The following is a 17,424-nucleotide window of genomic DNA, read 5'->3' on the forward strand; positions in this document are numbered from 1 at the left end:
GAGGTAAATATGAGTTCCTGTATCAGTTTCTTCTTTCACCTGAATTTCGCCCAATATTCACCATTGAGTTGGACACGTTCTAATCATTGAAATTTTTTTTCATTATTTAATGAAAGTCAATGATGTCAAATGGATATGTATCACAATAGCCAAAAGGTTTATTTACCCCAAGCACACAAAGTGAAATGTGGGGTTAAGCAATTGGTACACACATGTCTGTCTGTCTTTCTGTCTACAAGCATCATTTTATGACAGAGCAACAATTAAATTTAAATTCAATGTTATATTTTGAACATGAATCAGAAAACGAACTTGTAGTTCAGCAGTACTTTGGCTCTGAATTTGTCCCGATCGCGCAAGTGAGATAATTTTTAAGTGGTGAAGTCGCTTCAATATTTGGTTGTGTCCTTCCGTCCGTCAAAAAATGAATAAGAAGAACCTTTCAAATCCATCGTGTTTAATTATAAAGGGTTCTAAAGGGTATTTATAAAGCGTTCTAATGGGTTCTAAATGGTATTTCTAAAGCGTTCTAATGGGTTCTAAATTTTATTTCTAAAGCGTTCTAATGGGTTCTAATGGGTTATAAAGGGTAATTATAATGTGTAATTCTAAACTGTGATTATAAAGGGTAATTCTAATGTGTAATTCTAAAGTGTAATTCTAAAGTGCAATTCTAAAGTGTAATTCTAATGTGTAATTCTAAAGTGTAATTCTAAAGTGCAATTCTAAAGTGTAATTCTAATGTGTAATTCTAATGTGTAATTCTAAAGTGTAATTCTAATGTGTAATTCTAATGTGTATTCTAAAGTGTAATTCTAATGTGTATTCTAAAGTGTAATTCTAATGTGTATTCTAAAGTGTAATTCTAAAGTGTGATTATAAAGGGTAATTCTAAAGGGTGATTCTAAAGGGTAATTCTAAAGAGTAATTCTAAAGGGTAATTCTAAAGTGTAATTCTAAAGGGTAATTCTAAAGGGTAATTCTAAAGGGTGATTCTATAGGGTAATTCTAAAGTGTAATTCTAAAGTGTAATTCTAATGTGTATTCTAAAGTGTAATTCTAATGTGTATTCTAAAGTGTAATTCTAAAGTGTTATTCTAAAGGGCAATTCTAAAGTGTAATTCTAATGTGTAATTCTAAAGTGTTATTCTAAAGGGCAATTCTAAAGTGTAATTCTAAAGTGTAATTCTAATGTGTAATTCTAAAGTGTAATTCTAAAGAGTAATTCTAAAGAGTAATTCGAAAGTGCAATTCTAAAGTGTAATTCTAAAGTGTAATTCTGAAGTGTAATTCCAAAGTGTAATTCTAAAGTGTAATTCTAATGAGTAATTCTAAAGTGTAATTCTAAAGTGTAATTCTAAAGTGTAATTCTAAAGTGTAATTCTAAAGTGTAATTCTAAAGTGTAATTCTAAAGTGTAATTCTATATGGTAATTCTAAAGTGTAATTCTAAAGTGTAATTCTAAAGTGTAATTCTAAAGTGTAATTCTAAAGTGTAATTCTAAAGTGTAATTCTAAAGTGTAATTCTAATGTGTAATTCTAAAGTGTAATTCTAAAGTGTAATTCTAAAGTGTAATTCTAAAGTGTAATTCTAATGTGTAATTCTAAAGTGTAATTCTAAAGTGTAATTCTAAAGTGTAATTCCAAAGTGTAATTCTAAAGAGTAATTATAAAGAGTAATTCTAAAGTGTAATTCTAAAGTGTAATTCTAAAGTGTAATTCTAAAGTGTAATTCTAAAGTGTAATTCTAAAGTGTAATTCTAAAGTGTAATTCTAATGTGTAATTCTAAAGTGTAATTCTAAAGTGTAATTCTAAAGTGTAATTCTAAAGTGTAATTCTAATGTGTAATTCTAAAGTGTAATTCTAAAGTGTAATTCTAAAGTGTAATTCCAAAGTGTAATTCTAAAGAGTAATTCTAAAGTGTAATTCTAAAGTGTAATTCTAAAGTGTAATTCTAAAGTGTAATTCTAAAGTGTAATTCTAAAGTGTAATTCTAAAGTGTAATTCTAAAGTGTAATTCTAAAGTGTAATTATAAAATGTAATTCTGAAGTGTAATTCTAATGAGTAATTCTAAAGTGTAATTCTAAAGTGTAATTATAAAGTGTAATTCTAAAGTGTAATTCTAAAGTGTAATTCTAATGTGTAATTCTAAAGTGTAATTCTAAAGTGTAATTCTAAAGTGTAATTCTAAAGTGTAATTATAAAATGTAATTCTAAAGTGTAATTCTAATGAGTAATTCTAAAGTGTAATTCTAATGTGTAATTCTAAAGTGTAATTATAAAATGTAATTCTAAAGTGTAATTCTAATGAGTAATTCTAAAGTGTAATTCTAATGTGTAATTCTAAAGTGTAATTCTAAAGTGTAATTCTAATGAGTAATTCTAAAGTGTAATTCTAAAGTGTAATTCTAAAGTGTAATTCTAAAGTGTAATTCTAAAGTGTAATTCTAAAGTGTAATTCTAAAGTGTAATTCTAAAGTGTAATTCTAATGTGTAATTCTAAAGTGTAATTCTAAAGTGTAATTCTAAAGTGTAATTGCAAAGTGTAATTCCAAAGTGTAATTCTAAAGTGTAATTGCAAAGTGTAATTCCAAAGTGTAATTCCAAAGGGTAATTCTAAAGTGTAATTCTAAAGTGTAATTCTAAAGTGTAATTCTAAAGTGTAATTCTAAAGTGTAATTCTAAAGTGTAATTCTGAAGTGTAATTCCAAAGTGTAATTCCAAAGTGTAATTCCAAAGTGTAATTGCAAAGTGTAATTCCAAAGTGTAATTCTAATGTGTAATTCTAAAGTGTAATTTTATAGTGTAATTCTAATGTGTAATTCCAAGGCTAACCCCTGCCCCAGCGGGGAAAATGGCCTTAAAACGATCATTCATTCATTCATATATTCAATTCTAATGTGTAATTCTAAAGGGTAATTCCAAAGTGTAATTCTAAAGAGTAATTCCAAAGTGTAATTCCAAAGTGTAATTCCAAAGTGTAATTCCAAAGTGTAATTCCAAAGTGTAATTCCAAAGTGTAATTCCAAAGTGTAATTCCAAAGTGTAATTCCAAAGTGTAATTCCAAAGTGTAATTCCAAAGTGTAATTCCAAAGTGTAATTCCAAAGTGTAATTCCAAAGTGTAATTCCAAAGTGTAATTCCAAAGTGTAATTCCAAAGTGTAATTCCAAAGTGTAATTCTAAAGTGTAATTCTAAAGTGTAATTCCAAAGTGTAATTATAAAGTGTAATTCCAAAGTGTAATTCCAAAGTGTAATTCTAAAGTGTAATTCTAAAGTGTAATTCCAAATTGTAATTCCAAAGTGTAATTCTAAAGTGTAATTCTAAAGTGTAATTCCAAAGTGTAATTCCAAATTGTAATTCCAAAGTGTAATTCCAAAGTGTAATTCTAAAGTGTAATTCTAAAGTGTAATTCCAAAGTGTAATTCCAAAGTGTAATTCCAAAGTGTAATTCCAAATTGTAATTCCAAAGTGTAATTCCAAAGTGTAATTCTAAAGTGTAATTCCAAATTGTAATTCCAAAGTGTAATTCCAAAGTGTAATTCTAAAGTGTAATTCTAAAGTGTAATTCCAAAGTGTAATTCCAAAGTGTAATTCCAAAGTGTAATTCCAAATTGTAATTCCAAAGTGTAATTCCAAAGTGTAATTCTAAAGTGTAATTCCAAATTGTAATTCCAAAGTGTAATTCTAAAGTGTAATTCCAAAGTGTAATTCTAATGTGTAATTCTAAAGTGTAATTTTATAGTGTAATTCTAATGTGTAATTCTAAGGCTAACCCCTGCTCCAGCGGGGAAAATGGCCTTAAAACGATCATTCATTCATTCATATATTCAATTCTAATGTGTAATTCTAAAGGGTAATTCCAAAGTGTAATTCTAAAGTGTAATTCCAAAATGTAATTCCAAAGTGTAATTCTAAAGAGTAATTCCAAAGTGCAATTCCAAAGTGTAATTCCAAAGTGCAATTCCAAAGTGTAATTCCAAAGTGTAATTCTGACGTGTAATTCCAAAGGGTAATTCTAAAGTGTAATTCTAAAGTGTAATTCTAAAGTGTAATTCTAAAGAGTAATTCCAAAGTGCAATTCTAAAGGGTAATTCCAAAGTGCAATTCCAAAGTGTAATTCCAAAGTGTAATTCTGACATGTAATTCCAAAGGGTAATTCTAAAGTGTAATTCTAAAGTGTAATTCTAAAGTGTAATTCTAAAGGGTAATTCCAAAGTGTAATTCTAAAGGGTAATTCTAAAGTGTAATTCTAAAGGGTGATTCTTAAGGGTAATTATAAAGGGTAATTCTAAAGTGTAATTCTAAAGGGTAATTCCAAAGTGTAATTCAAAAGTGTAATTCTAAAGTGTAATTCTAAAGTGTAATTCTAAAGTGTAATTCTAAAGGGTAATTCCAAAGTGTAATTCTAACGTGTAATTCCAAAGTGTAATTCTAAAGTGTAATTCTAAAGGGTGATTCTTAAGGGTAATTCTAAAGGGTTATTCTAAAGTGTTATTCCAAAGTGTAATTCTAAAGTGTAATTCTAAAGTGTAATTCCAAAGTGTAATTCTAAATAGTAGGGGAGCTCCCAATAGAGTTCGTGACCATTTTCCCGTGATCAAGGTTTGAAGGTTGATTTTGAAAGATAAAAATATATATAAAAAAATAAGCTTGGGTATCTTTTTTTAAAATGCGGGCTAACTCGGCCAGAGGACAAAATCCAAGATGTCCGCCAAAACCGCGAAATCGGGCATATTTCCGCCTACGTGAATGCTACATATACATACATATTGGGTGTCCATATGTGGGTTTTTCTGGGCCCAGATCTTGCATCTTACATCAGTCAAGTGATATTGTGACTTAAAATGATATTAAATGATTAATGTTGACCAAAATCCAAGATGGCCGCTGCAAAAAACCATGTATTGTATATGTTCATAATTGTGCATACCATAGATTCATCGCTGGCGTCTAAATACAGTTTTACATGACTAGTGTTTTCATTTATAACCTTACTGTTACTATGAATGACTTTTTGAGCAGGTAACGAGCCAAGATGGCTGCCTCTCGCCCGTTAGATAAGCAGTTATGGCTACTGTACATTGTATCTATTGCAACGTCTTTTATTTGACACAATGTTCAAGGTTTTCATTTGCAATCAGTAAGAAAGAATTTATCTTTCTCTATTTTGTTTTATTATATTTACAGTGACATGACATTACATTTACAAGCAGTGATACACATTGCACAAGTAGCATATACGGTAGGGTTGAAAATGACAATAGTTGTTATAACAGTTTGTTTGTGTTGGATAGATTGAAATTGTTATTCACTGTCCGAATCGTCCGTCTCGGACCCAGACTCGACTGGATCATCCATAGTTGGGCTGCTTTCCAAAGCCTGAGTTAGTTTTTCTGGGAGTGCTGGGTGAATGTACCTCAATGGAAGACACATGCCTTCCTCGAGATGCCAGCCATGAGATAAAGGAGACGGTGGCGCATCAGGTTTTTCGTAGTTGAGCAACACGTAGGTTTGATAGTTCACTCTCTTGACTTTCAAATCGTGGGATTCTTTGTCTGGTGGAAGCCGCAGTATTGATTTCCTTTTCATTTGTCGCCACTTCCTGGCCCGAGCATCACACAGAGTGGTACTTTGTTTGTCCTTGTATATGTACCGTATGGTGTACAGCGTCATATGATCAAGCACCTGCTGAGGGACCGGTAGGTGTTTCCCTACTTCACTGAGGAACGCTCTAGCTTCAGGTGAAGTGGATGATATGTCGAAGATGGTTTTCTTCCCATGTCCAAAGAATGCTGCTGTTGTGTCTGAGCCGCTGTGGACGTGAAGAGGAACTATGATATCTGCTATTTCCTTCGGGCAGAAAGCTGTACAATCTATGAACTGCTTTTTGTACTTCATTGCGAGCACCCCTTCAGTTCTATGAGCAACATACGATGCCAATACAAGCACGTCCGTATCTTCTGCGTCGATGATAACAGGTGTTTCTATTCCAGCTTTACGTATTTGTGAGTAGATGAAGAACATGCATGTGTCTGCTTCTAACTGTTCACACTGGAAGTCTGTAACAGGCAAACCTGTCGATAGATTGACACATGTGGGCCCAACGCAGTAGACAAATTCAGTGTTAGAATAGTTTCGGTACAACACGCTGAACTCGTTTCTGAGAAAGATCTGTAGGTGCTGCTTGTTTGTTGCATTGTGGAAGAAGTCTTGAAATCCTTTGGCAGATGGGAATTTGTCCGACTGCTTGAAAAATACATTCTTGGAGCCATCTGAAAATCCAGAAGTGCTTTTTCGAAGCTTGCGTTCGCTATCCTTGACGGTCAGGGAAACATCATATCTGTCATTGACAAACACAACTTGTGATGCATATATGTGATACTTGATGCTCCTCTTGTAGTGTTTGCCCCGTAATGCCTGGTCCACAGACCCTTCTGCAATAACATCTGCCGCAACGAGGATGTCAGACAAGCCAGACCCGTGAAAACGCTTATTCATGGCAGAAATGTAAGACATGTGAATATGAAATGGGCCCATAGAAGTCAACACGACACTGAATTTATCAGGGTGTTCGTATCTCATTTGCACTATCAAGGCATACACTGGTTGATCTCCTACCAACTGGATGAAGGGCATGTTCTTTTTGCCTGCTGCATCAACCATCCGGCACATTATTTCGTGCACTACAGATTTTCCAGGAGGATTTGGAAAAGTCAAGAAGTAATACGGCTTGCTTTTGACAACATGCGGCTGAACTGTTGACTGGAAACCTGCAAATCCCCCAACTGTTTGACTGCATGGTGCAGGTGGTGTATGAGTCTCATCTAGACGTGCCATGGCATGAATGAGTCCTCGCTGCCTCTGGACTTTAGTATCTGAAGGAGTAATGTCAACACCTGTTCGCATACTTGGAGCTCCACGCTGGACAGTCTTGTAAGGATGGACTTTATGCTGATCGATGCAAAGATGCTTCATTTCATTAGACTTGGGAATTGTTAATTCTGGGGCCGATTCCTCTGGAGCATGAACCAAATCAAGTGGCTGGACAAACATAACATTTGTACGGTGTGAAGTGTTCGCGCCAGTTAGCGTGTCCTCAGAAAAGTCATCATTGTCCATTACTGCTGTCCCTGGCATACCCAGTGCAAGCTCCTCTGGACATGCTTTGTTCTGCTCAATATCGTACTTGGCCCAAGCATCATAGAGATGTAGCACGTCTTTGTAGCTGATCCATTTGTTGCATGATGTGCCACTTGTCCCGTCCAGGGTGTTTCAGGTCTTCTCCCTTCATACACCAAATACACAAATGTTTGTCTTGTATAATACCAGTTTGTGATCGTGATTGTCTCTGAGCGCAAGATGGTCCAGGTGCTTCGTCAGCTACATCATCGCTGCGAGAGATTTCTGTTTCAAAACATTTCTTTTGTCGCTTTAGTGCCTGCTCCAATTTATAGTTACTGGCCAGTTGAACTTTACACAGTTTGTGGAAATATATTCCAGCTGGTCCATTGTGCCATGGCACTGCATCAAAGACTTGACCATATTTGTCCAATCCTCTCCATCGTTCTGCTTGTTGTTGGAGATGCTGCCAGGCTTCTGAGCTTAAGCTACTCTTTTCCTCATCACAATGCTTATGACAGAGGATACACTCACTGGAGCTTGATAGTCCTGGAGGCTGGTCCTCATCTTCACTCTTTCTCTTCTTTCCTTGAATGGGTGGTGTCGCCATGGTATACTCTGCAATGAAAAATAAAACCTATTACTTACTGTACATACCGTACATCAGACAGCATGATATGAATGATGTTAATACTTAACTGAACTTAAATATTGAACAGGACAGATCTTTATCTCTTAAAGAAAGGGACTTAACTAATATTTTAACTATTATTTTATTTTTTATTTTTATTTTTATTTTTTTTTGTATACAAGGTCGAGGCTCGTGAAAGAGCGAACATTAATCACACAGAAAGACAAACCGACACATAAAACATATAACATAGGGAGCGGTAGACAAGATGGGGAGAGAGGGGGAAGGACACAAACACAACATTTGAGAGCAGTGACCGAGAGACATGGAGACATCGAGAGATCTGAGAGAGGGCGAGGGCTTGGGGGGGGGGGGGGCGTGGGAAGGGGGCGGTGGGAGAGGTATAAAACATATGGACACTGCCAGGACTTCCAGGAAAGAACTTGGAATTTCAAACAAGGTGGATCTGGGGTGAATTAGCGGGGGTAGAAAAGATCAAGGTTTTGGATGGGGGAAGATAAGAGATGGTGGTGAACAGCTGTTTTAAAGACCTGGAGGGAGGAGTGGGATTGAAGGGAGTGAGGGAGTTTGTTCCAGAGGCGGGAGAAAAGAGGAATGAAAGAGTGAAGGTGAGCAGAGAGCCGAGATTTCGGCAGTTTAACCATCAGAGGGTTGCTGGCAGATCTTGTGCGACCTGTAGGAATATTTGGGGGACAGAGCACAGAGAGAGCTGGGGGTGCAAGGCCGGAGAGGAGTCGGTAGAAGACAGAAAGACCACCTACCTGCCTGCGGTGAGTGAGTGAAAGGCTATTATATATTAGTTGAATATACTTAACTGTAATGCCTTGATCCATTGTCCACCCTGGTACTCCCTGGAAATTAATACTAACAACTACCTGTGAACAAATACCTGTGAAACTTAATCAAACCATCTTGTAGATAAGGCAGCAATCTTGGTTCGTTACCTGCTCAAAAAGTCATTCATAGTAACAATAAGGTTATAAATGAAAACACTAGTCATGTAAAACTGTATTTAGACGCCAGCGATGAATCTATGGTATGCACAATTATGAACATATACAATACATGGTTTTTTGCAGCGGCCATCTTGGATTTTGGTCAACATTAATCATTTAATATCATTTTAAGTCACAATATCACTTGACTGATGTAAGATGCAAGATCTGGGCCCAGAAAAACCCACATATGGACACCCAATATGTATATGTAGCATTCACGTAGGCGGAAATATGCCCGATTTCGCGGTTTTGGCGGACATCTTGGATTTTGTCCTCTGGCCGAGTTAGCCCGCATTTTAAAAAAAGATACCCAAGCTTATTTTTTTATATATATTTTTATCTTTCAAAATCAACCTTCAAACCTTGATCACGGGAAAATGGTCACGAACTCTATTGGAAGCTCCCCTACTAAAAGTGTAATTCTAAAGGGTGATTCTTAAGGGTAATTCTAAAGGGTTATTCTAAAGTGTAATTCTAAAGTGTAATTCTAAAGTGTAATTCCAAAGTGTAATTCTAAAGTGTAATTCCAAAGTGTAATTCTAAAGTGTAATTCTAAAGGGTGATTATTAAGGCTAATTCTAAAAGGTGATTCTGAAGGGTGATTCTAAAGGGTAATTCTGAAGTGTAATTCCAAAGGGTGATTCTCAAGGGTAATTCAAAAGTGTAATTCCAAAGGGTGATTCTAAAGGGTAATTCTAAAGGGTAATTCAAAGGGTTAATTCTAACGGGTTCTAAATGGTAATTGTAAACGGTAATTATCAGGGGTTCTAACGGGTAATTCGAATGGGTTTCGTTCATTTCTTGGCTTTACGTATTTCATATTAAAAATGGAAAACTAAACCGATTATTTCGGACACGGGTGCGATATATATATATAAAGTGTTATATATGGGTAATTATATATGTTATATATGTTATATATGTATGTATATATATATATATATATATATATATATATATATATATATATATATATATATATGTATATATATATATATATGTATATATGTATGTATGTATATATGTATGTATATATATATATATGTATATATGTATGTATATATATATATGTATGTATATATATATATATGTATATATGTATGTATATATATATGTATGTATATATATATGTATGTATATCTATATATATGTATATATATATATATATATATATATATATATATATATATATATATATATATATATTGTTGCGGTTTTTAGAACCTTCACATGTAAATTTAGTAGTAAATTTCCTTATAAATAACCCCTGTGTACATTTCCCCTTAATTGGCTGTTAATTGAAATAATTGCACCCTAGTTAGTCCACATTGCAACAAGTAGCGAATCATAGGCCCTTTTCGTAGTTATATCATTATTATGTGTTTCAGGTAAGGCTGTGTTTCCAATAGTGACTACGTTGCATCAAACAAATAAGATAGATCCCTTTTCAAGTTTCCCCCAATCGCCTCTACCAGGCGCCAGTGACCGTTAGTTCGGCTGTTTTCTTCGCGCCAAAACTCCATTGCCCATGAGGCCAGGATCGGGGAAGAAGGGCGTGGCCCCACCTCGTCATAAAAGGTGGAGCCAGGGAGCCCTCGTCATCAAAGGTGGAGTCAGCGAGCCCTTGCCGACCAACCAGGGCTCAGTGTGCATGGCTTGAGAGGGCGTGGTAAGAAAGATCTGGCAGGTTCAAGAAAGTTCCACGGGCATGGTTATAAAACCCTTGGCGCGAGGCCCCCCGAGGGAGACGCGGGAGGAGGTGCAAGAGAATGCATGAGGAGGCAGAGACGCATGAGGAAACAGATGGTGAGAAGGCAGGAGAGATGAGCTGCGCGGAGCTGCTGCAGGAAGCCCTGCCGGTGTAAAGCTGAATACGTGGAGCTGCCGGGTCCTCGCTTCCAGCCTGGAGCGGACCTGCTTGCTGTCACCTGCCAAACCTTCCAGCCCTGTTATCCCACCTGAACCTTCTCCTTCCAGCCATTCATTCCTGCCTGCAATTCCCCATTCGTGTACGTGAGTTTGTGTTGTCTGGGGTTCCATAATTAAGCTTGTATAAGGATTTGCGCTGTGTCTTCTTCCTCTTCACTGTAAATTACTTTTGTTCCTTGCTCCTTTGGTTTCTTTGGTTTTGTACATAATTAATAATAAATACCTGTTTCTCCTTATTCTTGGTTTTCATTCTCGTCCGATCGTCTTTGTCTTTTCCCAATTGAGTACCTATGGCGCGATTTCGGCAGAACCGCTTTTAATCGGGTTTAGTCTATTGCTAACGGCTCAGATTCCGGACTGCTAAACCACTCGGCAAAATACCATCTTGTCCGGGATTCGAGCGGTACTTGTCTCCCTGTTTTGCGGAGGGATTGATAAAGGTATTCGGGCTAATACCTCGACCAATAACCCTGTTCAATCCCACCCGCAAAAGAGCGTTACAAGTACCAGGACCGGTCGGACGGCCAGCTTAAAAAGACAAGGGGACTAAACCCCCCCCTCGGCAAGGGGAGTGCCGCCCCCTGGATTCATAACAACTGATGTCTGCGAGTGGGATTTGGACCCGAACCAAATTTGTTAACATCTGAAAAAATTTGGTCAAAATTTGGAGCGGCCGAAATTTTGTTGTAACATCCAAATTAAATCGTGCCATGGATGATCAAGGCGATCCGATGCCGGTGGGGGTAAAAGAAGAAGGGTTAGAGGCAGCCCAGGACCCCAGGGAGGAATTTGGAGGAGGAACGCGATGAGGATGTGGTAGAGGGGGCAGCAGGCGCACGAGATGGCGGCGCTTTGCACGAGGTTGCAGGAGCACCAAATGGCGCCGCGCACGTGACCACAGCAGCCGAGCCTGCGGCGCCAGTGAATATAGACCTATTTATGGTGCAAATATGGGCCTATATGGTAAAGTCAGACCATAAAATGGATGATATGGGCAACCAAATTGGGGGAATGAGAAATGAATTGGGAAGCCAAATTAGTGGATTAAAAATGGAGATGGGAAATCAAATCGGGGGGCTAGAAGCCAAATTTGAGGGTTTAGACAACAAATTTGAGGGGTTAGACAACAGGATGGAAGGGCTGGAAGGTAAATTGGAGGGCCAACTGGAGGACATGGGTAATCAAATTGGGGAAATGAAGAATGGGTTAACGGGGTTGGAAAATAAGATGGCCGCCCAGGAGGACCAAATGGAAAGGGTGAAGAATGGGTTAGAGGGGTTAGAAAATAATATAGAAGGTAAATTGAGGGAAATAGGGGAGCAATCTGCCCGGGAAATTAAACAAATGGGGGATCAGATAGAGGAGGTAAAAATCTGGTTAGAAACCAAATTGGACACCCACAAGGGGGATTTGGAGCAGATGAGGGCGGCATCTACAAAGGAAATAGGAGAGATGGGGGAGGATATAAGGCGCGGGGTGAGCGAAGAGGTTGCGGGGGTACGCGAGGAGGTAAAGCGGGGTGAGGAGCGCATGGAGAAAGAGGTGAGGAACAGTATGGCTAGGTTACAGGGGGGCATAGAAGACCTGACGCGGGGAGTAGAGCAGCTGACAGTGGGACAAAAGGAGTTAGGGGAGCAGGTGGAAAAGAACATGGCGGTAATAGGAGGGTTGAAAGCGACGCAAAAGGAGATAAAGAAGGAATTAATGGTGACAAAGAAGGAATGTCAGATGGTACACGAGGGGTTGACGAAGAGGTTAGAAGAGGTGACCGAGGCAATGGAGACAAAAGAACAGGAAGTCAGGACGCACATATAAACGACCAAGGTGGCCTTAGAGGGAGAAATTGAAGGGGCGCACCGGGAAATAAAGGAAGTGAGACAAAAATTAGAGGAAGTGGAAGAGGGGGTAAGTGAAATTAAGAAGAGATGGAGGGAGACTAAAAAGGAGATAAAGGAGGAGGTGATGGAATTGGTGCAAGGTTTGTGCTCACAGCGTGATGATGTGCTTACTGACCAAATAAAGAGTTTGCAGGTGGCGGAGGAGGAGTGGAAGAGAAGAGGTGCCGAGGTGAGTGGCGATATGCTCGGGAATGTATATGGTGTGAGGGGAGATTCAGTGAGCTTGGGTGTTGAGCTAGACCCGGGCGTTCGTGAAAGGCCGCTGGTGAGGTGTTCGACTGGTGCAGAGTGTGTGGAAAGAGGAGGTGTGCAAGGATGTCCGACTATGGGGTGTGTGAGGAAAAAGTGTGCGCCGAGGAGTGAGTGTGCTGTCGAGAGTGAGGGTAAATGCACGACAGAGTGTGGTGGTGAGAGTGACACGGAGTACGAGTTGGTTGTGGCAGGTGAGAAGGAATGCACACCTGGAATGGAAGAATGCACACCTGGAATGGTTGAGCGCATGTGGGAATGCACACCTGAGTTGGTGGTGAAGCACGTGATTGGGTGTGCAAAAGAGTGCACACCCATGGTTGTCACAGAGGATGTGACCAAGGAGTGGGCGCGAGGAGGTGTGTTGATGATGTGTGCGAACGACGAGTGTGTGCCAAGGTGTGCGGTGGTCAGGTGTGTAATGAAGTCTGTGAGTGGAATGAGTGTACCTGGGTGGTGTGTAAGAGAAGGTGCAATGACGGAGTGTATGGAGACACCTGGATGTGTGAGGAGAAAAAGGAACGAGTGGTGTGAGCATGTCCAGGGAGCATCGACGCTAAACGGAGCAGCGGTTAGACCAACGTTTAGCCGACGCGAGCCCTTGGTCCGTGCCGGGCTTTGGGTACTGCGGGAACCGGTGGGGGTCGTAATCACTGCCGTTTCAAAAGAACCGCCGTGAGTGACCCGGGCCGGGCCTCGCCCTGCACGGTCGCTTCCGCGCTCTGCTAAGCGGAGCGGGCGGCCCGGTGCGAGGGAAGGTAGGAAGGGTCGGGATGGCGACCCCTTGTGGTTGCGGCGTTCTGTCCGGGCGAGATTGGGCCATCGAGCGGGAGACCGAAAGGTTCCGCGCCGAGGTGGACCTTGGAATCTCGGGCCGAGTAAGCCTCCTCCCCTGAACCGAGTGCCGGACGAATCCAACCGCGGTGGACGAACCACCCGCATTCATTCCTCGGCTTTGCGAAGCCGAGCTTTGAGAATGTAATCTCCCGTACTGAGGCTCAGAATAATGGACGAGTAGGGATAGGGAATATGATTAGCAGTGAAATTTGATTGGAAAATTTGATGGGTAAAAATGATTGGCGGTAATGATTGGCAAATTTGATTGGCAGAGAAATGGATGGGCAAAATTGATAGTGAGAGATGCCCGATGTGGGAGGATGGTAAATCCGCCATCGCTCACATCACCCGGGCACATGAGCTATAGTTTATGGGGTTTGGCAGTGTAAGCTCGCCGAGGGAGGGTTTGGATAATGGATTAGGGACTTAGAAATGACCATAGGTGACATGAGAATTAAGTAGCGACATGTACCTGTAGAGGGGACGTAGAATAGATTAGATGGATTATAACGACGAGGGAGCGCAATAGTATAAGGGGCGACGGGGAAGCGCGAGTTTCAGAAGGGGGGTAGTCAGATGAGGTGATGCAGTGTATGAGTGAATAATTGTGATTGTGAGTTGTATTGAGCGAATGGTCCCGGAGGAAGGAGGGTGCAGGTGGCACCAGGTGAGGGCACAGGTGTGCAAATCCAGGTGAGAATGGTTGTGGGGAATAAATGGTCTGGAGTAAATGGAGTATGGAATGGATGGGGTGGAGTGAGGAGTGTGGAAAACGTGGAGTGGGGTGGTTGGTGTGAAGGGAGTGGATGGGGAAGATGGACCCCTATCACGAATACCCGGGGAGGGTAGTTTAAGAGTTAGGTGGAGGGTATAGGTAAATTGTGGTGGATATTGGCATCTGTGGTGCGTGTGGGAGAATGGTGTTTGGATGGGTGCATTAGTGACGTGGAAATGGCTGGGCGTGTGGCCTGTTAGTGTGTGTGGTTGGTTGGGCACTCCGCCACTGTGAGGATGTCGGCCAGGTGAGGCCGCAGGTGGGCTCTGGGAGCTGGTAGAGTTGTGGATGGGGCCCAAGGATCCGGAGGACGGACCCGGGTAGCCCAGTGCCAGAGAGGGCACCGAGGGGGTATGTGCCAGGGAGAGCCTTCCCCCAGTTAGATAGGTTAGGTTAAGGAGCAGGTAAGCTTGGAGGCAACTGCCGTGGCGGAGGTGTGCAGGTGAGCGGACCTGCTGGGAGAGCCACACGACTCAGCCCTGAAATTGTGCGAAGGCACATGGAGTTGAATCGGGGGTGTGAGACCCAAAATTGGCGAGCGCCACAGATGGTCAGTGGGAATTGGTTTTTAGAACCGCATAGAGTAAGATGGCCAATGGTTTGGCAGAGAAAGACCCCGGGTAGTGTAAAGTGTTAAAGTCATTTAGAGGGTAGTTAGGATTGAAATCTCCTCGCACCATCTGCATCCACTCACCTGAGGTGACGACAGTGCTCCACGCCATGCCATGGTTTGGATATTTTTGTGCAAATGTTTTGGGAGTGTAAGACGCATCATGACGTGGGTGTGACATTGTGCTTAACGTTCCATCTCTTCCTCCTTAAGAGGGATTGATGATGAATAAGGTGGTGGCAAATTTGGTTGGTTAGAGGGATTGTGAACCAATTTGGTATTAGGGGAGATATGGGAAGGATGAGACGTAGTGACGAATTTGTAAATGTTTACATTGTTGTGTAAATACGGGGTAAGAGGCGAGGGTAGAGTAGGTGACGGGGGAGGGGGGGGGGTGACGTTAGGGTTGTTAGCTCGATCAACCTTCTCCGCTCGATCTCCGGGCGCACCTGACTCTGCTTTGTCTTCCTTCCCCACCTATGGACCGTGCTCTCTGGGCGCTGAGGGAGAGCGTGCGGGCGCCGCATTTGTGTGCCCGAGTCCCCGCTGCCAGCTGCCTGGATCGATGCACCACTTATGGACCGCACGTCTTGCGGCCATGCACCACAATATGGACCACGGTTCTGTGGCCGAGCACCACTTATGGACCACACGTTTGTGGCATGACCCCTCTGCTGGGACTGGCCACGATGGCCCAAGAAAGTTTGCTTGTGGACCACGGAGAGGTGGCCCCTTTTTGCCCTGCAGGTGGACCACCCATAGTTGGTCCCTGTGGGCCATAAATAAAAATGGACGCGTTTTGTGCTTTTTTATTTATTATTGCAAATAGGCAGCAAGTCACAAGAGAGACAACATCAAGAGAGAACATCAAGAACATCAAGAACATCGGCCAGCAGAGGGAGCAGAACAAGAACAAGACCAGCAAGTTGTTTTTATTGTATGTGCAATGTAGCACCAGATGGTGCTTGACTGGTGCTTCCGTGATTGGTGCTTATGATTGGTGCTTTGGTGCTTGCATGCTCGGGGATGCATTACAATAAAATTCTGCATCCCCGGGCATGTGAGGTGGTGTATCGATGCAGTGCATGCTCTTTCCTCCCTCCCACAGGATTCTTTTTGTTTCCAGGAGAATGACAGGTCCTGGGTTTGCAGTTTTGTAAATAAAATAGTGTCATGTAAATAATGCTCCCCACCGTAAATGTTTAGCTTGAGAATTAATTCCACAATTCGGTTAATTGTGGGTGCGAATCTGTTAGGCAGGATGCAACATAGCAGGCGGGACATACTTAATTGTGTTTTAAAACTGTCGCACTCAAGGGCAAGGTTAATAGTAGAGGGATATTACACCTGCGTGTCACAGTAAGTTAAAGTTTTGTCGGCCCGAGACGTGCCGTGAGGAATGAGGGTGCTGTGTTGCGGTTTTTAGAACCTTCACATGTAAATTTAGTAGTAAATTCCCTTATAAATAACCCCTGTGTACATTTCCCCTTAATTGGCGGTTAATTGAAATAATTGCACCCTAGTTAGTCCACATTGCAACACGTAGCGAATCATAGGCCATTTTCGTAGTTATATCATTATTATGTGTTTCAGGTAAGGCTGTGTTTCCAATAGTGACTCTACGTTGCATCAAACAAATAAGATAGATCCTTTTTCGAGTTTCCCCCAATCGCCTCTGCCAAGTGCCAGTGACAGTTGGGCTGTTTTCTTCACGCCTAAACTCCATTGCCCACGAGGCCAGGATCGGGGAAGAAGGGCGTGGCCCCACCTCGTCATATAAGGTGGAGCCAGGGAGCCCTCGTCATCAAAGGTGGAGTCAGCGAGCCCTTGCCGACAAACCAGGGCTCAGTGGGCATGGCTTGAGAGGGCTTGGTAAGAAAGATCTGGCAGATTCAAGAAAGTTCCACGGGCGTGGTTATAAAACCCTTGGGGCAAGGCCCCCCGAGGGAGATGCGGGAGGAGGTGCAAGAGAACACATGAGGAGGCAGAGACGCATGAGGAAGCAGACGGTGAGAAGGCAGGAGAGACGAGCTGCGCAGAGCTGCTGCAGGAAGCCCTGCCGGTGTAAAGCCGAATACGTGGAGCTGCCGGCTCCTCGCTTCCAGCCCGGAGCGGACCTGCTTGCTGTAACCTGCCAAACCTTCCAGCCCTGTTGTCCCACCTGAACCTTCTCCTTCCAGGCATTCATTCCTGCCTGCAATTCCCCATTCGTGTACGTGAGTTTGTGTTGTCTGGGCTTCCATAATTAAGCTTGTATAAGGATTTGTGCTGTCTTCTTCCTCTTCACTGTAAATTACTTTCGTTCCTTTCTCCTTTGGTTTCTTTGGTTTTGTACATAATGAATAATAAAT

General features: G+C 41.3%; 1 protein-coding gene across 2 annotated transcripts in view; it reads left to right on the forward strand.

Annotated features, from left to right (window-relative positions):
* LOC137429900 (nuclear receptor subfamily 1 group D member 2-like) overlaps positions 1 to 17,424 on the forward strand; it is a 77,188-nt gene that overhangs the window by 30,888 nt on the left and 28,876 nt on the right. The window lies entirely within an intron of this gene.

Source organism: Myxine glutinosa, chromosome 6 (genome assembly GCF_964187855.1).
Source record: "Myxine glutinosa chromosome 6, kmMyxGlut1.1, whole genome shotgun sequence".
Classification (NCBI taxonomy): Eukaryota; Metazoa; Chordata; class Myxini; order Myxiniformes; family Myxinidae; genus Myxine; species Myxine glutinosa.